The following is a 4,749-nucleotide window of genomic DNA, read 5'->3' as shown; positions in this document are numbered from 1 at the left end:
ATATCTGAAGCCTCCTGTTCAGAATTACTATGGCTACGTAGTGGCAAAGTACCAGAAGAAATGGCACGCAATGGCTGGGAAAGCAAAAAAAGAATAATCAATTTCATTCACCTAGCTCTGCTCCCACATGAAGCCGAACATTTATTGAGGCTGACAGAGGAACACAGAGGCCAGTATTGTGCAGTTTTTAAAAATCCAAGACTGTAAAATGCTTTTTCCTTTGTACCCTTAATATTCCTTGAATTATACATAGCAATTTCCTAAGCCCAAATCTCAGATTTTTGAAACTTTACAAAACTTAGACATCTCTCCCCCAAAATGTCATGACTTGTTTGGATTAATGAGAGCCATGCATTCCCACCGTAATTAGAAACAACAGAGTCACTCCAGAATAATGCTTCTGGACTACCAAGTATTTGAAACAGCCTTTCTACCGCACCTGCTTTTTATCAACCCAACATTATGTTTCTGGTATTGATAGGAAAAAAAAAATAATCCAATTGGGGATCTTTTGAGGTAACAGGAGTACAGCAATATGAGCACAACGAATCTGCCCCTGTGCGGGGAACTGGCAGAGAAAACAGAAACCAGCTTTTCCTTTTGTACTCGGCCATGGCTCCCTCATGGCCTTCACCTCGGAGTAGATGATGCCATGAACTGAAGCGCCTCCCTGGGTCCTGCGGATGTTTCAGCTCAGAGCCTGGAGGAACAGAAAATGCAAAAACACTCAGCACGTTAGCTAACTTTGCAAACACCTGGCAAACAGTGTTAGCAAGTTCCCTTGTGTTTTCTGAAGAATGTATCATTAATCCTTAGAAAATAGCTTGGTCGTACTACTGTTCTTTGATCTATTTTGTGAGGAACTCAGTTACAGAAACAGTTGTGATGCTAAGATCCATCCATAAATAATGCCCTGTTTTCATCTCTATCTAACCTAAATATTTCTGTGAACTCTCCCAATTAAAACGCTGTCGTGGCTTCATTGCTTGTGCTGGGCAGGTAGCGGCAGCCGCGTGTTAATTCAATTGCTACTCATGTTAATGCCATCTGTCCCTGCACAGGGAGTTCATCTGAAATTCAGCAATAATTTGTGTCCTGTTGGAGTTTGTTGCGGAAGCTGCTCAACAGAGGCGTTACCTATACGGACCAGACAGCGGTAATTTTGTTTTATGGGAAGGCCTTTCTGGTTAGCACACTTCTTTCAAAGAAAATGTCTATAAAGTCACATTTCAGTATGTGGGAAATAATTTATTATTAATCAAAGGAATCAGGACAGAAATTATATGCCTTGTTATTCTTACTTATTATACGTATCAAATTAGGAATTAAGAAGATACTGTATTTGTTCTGAAGAGCTTGCAAGGACACCGAACACCATCTCTCCTGCTGTTCGAGTCACAGCCGTGCTACTGTACAGCTGCAAAGAGCCACTACACACAATATCCTTACAAGCTAGTAGTCGGCTTGCCCCAGTGCAATTCCATTTCGATGGGTTTTTAAGTCCCGAGATTCCTAAAGACAGCATAATGCAGTGAAGCATGCCATCTTCGGAATAAATATCATTGTTTACCAAATGGTTAGCAGGCCTCTTGCTGAGGTTTCTCTTTGACTGTGGATGTTCAATATCCACTTACATAGAGTATACGCAGTCACTGAGATCTCAAACTGGAAAAACATTCTGTTTTGAGGTGCCATCCAACCACTTACATCCCACTGAAGTCGCTGGAATTTAAGAAGTACTTGGTGCTACGCATGGGCACAAATTCACCACAACCAAGTGCACAAGTAGGCACAGAACAGTCCTCCTACAGTTATGATTGCTCCAAAGAAAGGCACTTGAAGGTGCTAATACATGTCTACTAAATAAAGAGCTGAACTAGATCCAACAAACCTGTTAAAAATAATGCCAGTTATTTTTAGTTATCAAAGCTGCTCTTCACAGGATGTCCACCACATACGCTGGAAAGGTTCTCTATAGTTAGCGGTGTGTTTTCTGGCCAAAGGGAGGAGGAAAAGGTTTTCCTAAAAATGGAGTTGACCCTTTGGAAAAGCAGGAATATCCAAAATCCTTAGAACAGAACCATGTGGCCTTCAGTGCAATTGCCTAAGATGTGAGGATTTTTGCCAGCTGTGTTGCAGACTGCATTGCACAGTATCACAATGTGCATGTTTTTTAATTAGGGCAGCAAGGCTAAAGGTAGGAATTGTCCAGTGTAGATCATGCACGTGAAAGAGGTGACAATGCTGTTTCAGACAATTTCAGCCCTTTGAAATGTTGCTCTCGTGTGACATTTTGGCAAAGCTTTTGTCTCATTTAAAAAAATGAAAAAGGAGTATTTGTATTTCACTGGAATGCTATTTTATCTCAAGGGTCTATGTTGAGAACACGATTACGGACATTACTGCTTTACAAGAGGACACTTTGACATCCTCTGTTCTCCAAGCCAGCGGAGGACATTCATTCTGTTCTTCCACTGCTGCTGCAGGACCCGCCACTGACGGTGATGGAGGCTCACAGTCCAGCAGGCCATTGCTTTCTCCTCAAAACACACCCCAACTATGGATCTGGATCTCTCAAACTAGCCTTTCCACAGGTGGGATTCTTATTCCTCTCATAAAACAGTACCAAAAATGCAGCAGTAAATTTAAAATTACCACAATGGTGAAATTAATCAGTTCCGAGATTGTGATTGTGAGGGAATTCAAAAGAGTAATGACTAGGAAGAGACAGCCAACAAACGTATTCAGATATGTTGAACTCTGAACACCTTACCTCTTTCCAACATGCTGATCCATCATTTTTTGTCATGGAAACTCCAGCAGGCATGGTTAGAGAAGGAAAAAGGTGCTTTTCTTCAGATGGCTCTCCCATTGGAGATGAAATTTTAACAGTAAATGAAGTGGAATAAATACAATATTTAGATTTAGAGCAGAATAGAAAGCATTGATAGGACTTCGTGTTTTTTTCTGGTTGGAAAAGTTAACTACTTCTGATTTATGTGAAACATATCTAGACGTCAATACATATTGACCCCAATCTGTATAAATGAAGAGCTTCCAGGAAGAGTAGTGGGAGAGAACACAAGCCTAATTATTACACAAGTAATAATTATTGCTCTGTTTCTGACCCATACATTTAGGCATGTGCACACCATGAGCATGAGGTGTCTGATTCAAAGAGGCTTATACAGTGGATGCTGCCTCTAGGAAAACGAAATGGCTTCTGCTATTACACTTACCAACCCACATGCACAGGGTGGGCTCCAGCAGTCAGGGAATTGGAATGAACACCACTGATTGTTTCAGCCCTCTTTGGAACTGGAAATTTCAAGCAAAAATCTGCTTTTCTCAACTTTTACTTCTTCTAGCTATACGCAGAGAAGGCCAGGACATTAAAATATAACTTTCAAGGCATAGTTCAGTCTTCACAATTCTCATCTTTGCACAATCGGTCAAGACCAATTTCATTTTTTTTCTTCACAGAGCTGAGGATTTTGAACAGGCCGTACCAGCTAGCTTCCCCCTCATTCTTCCTGGTCAAGGTTGAAAAAAGAGTTGTGTGCTGTCAAAAGGGTTGTGTGCTCCTCCTTGGAGATTTGATCATTTCAGTGAGTCCATAATTTTACAGAGTATTTAGTTGTTCTCTTGCAACACACTAAAAAGTAGAAAACAGCTTCCCCCCTGCTAAATACTTCTTAAACAATAATCCATGATCTTACTGTGCCCGGTAAAATCACAGAGCAGATCCTCCTGGAAAACGTGTTGAAACATACAGAAGGCAGGGGCTGAGGAGAGACAGACAACACGACAAATCGTGGCTGACAAATGTAGTGGTCCTCTATGATGGAGTGACTGCATCAGTGGACAACGAAGAGCTACAGATGTCATCTGTCTGGACTTCTGTAAGGCCTTTGACATGATCCTTCACAACAACCTTCTCTCTAAATTGGAGAGATATGGATTTGATGGGTGGTCTGTTGGATGGATAAGAAACTGGTGGGGTGGTGGTGCCTGAAGAATTACAGTCAATGGCTCGATGTCCAAGTGCAGATCAGTAACCAGCGGCGTCCCTCAAGGGTTCATACTAGGACCAATACTATTTAGCATCTTCCTTAATGACATAGGTAGTGGGATTGAGTGCACCCTTGGCCAGTTTGCAGCTGACACCAGGCTGAGTGGTGCGGTTCATTCACTAGAGGGAATGAAATCCCTCTTCATCCAGAGGGACCTTCATAGGCTGGAAGAGTGGGCCTGTGCAAGCCCAATGAAGTTCAACAATGCCAAGTGCAAGGTTCTGCACCTGGGTTGGAGAAATCTCCGGTATCAGTACAGACTGAGGGAATGGATTGAGAGCAGCCCTGCGGAGCAGAGCTTTGGGATACTGGTGGAAACAAAATTTGACATGAGCTGGCAACGTGTTCTTGCAGCCCAGGAAGGCAATCGTATTCTGGGATACATAGTAAGGAGCGCGGCCTGCAGGTCGATGGTGGTGATTCTCCCCCTCTACTCTGTTCTTGTGTGACCCCACCTGAAATTTAATAGGCATCTTTCTATCTTAGACAAATTACCCAGTTATACAAAGGAGAGCAGTAAATAGCATTAAAAGCATATAACATATTAGAGCGTATAACAGAAGCTGGAGACATGGTTTTGCAGCCTTACACTCTGATTTGCTTCAATTAGCAAGTCATTTTATTTCCATGTGACTTGTTTTCCTATCACAAGAGGAGGGACATACCATACTTAGAA

Source organism: Larus michahellis, chromosome Z, assembly GCF_964199755.1.
Source record: "Larus michahellis chromosome Z, bLarMic1.1, whole genome shotgun sequence".
Lineage (NCBI taxonomy): Eukaryota > Metazoa > Chordata > Aves > Charadriiformes > Laridae > Larus > Larus michahellis.
The sequence above is the reverse complement of the archived record's forward strand: the minus strand, read 5'-3'. Positions refer to the sequence as shown.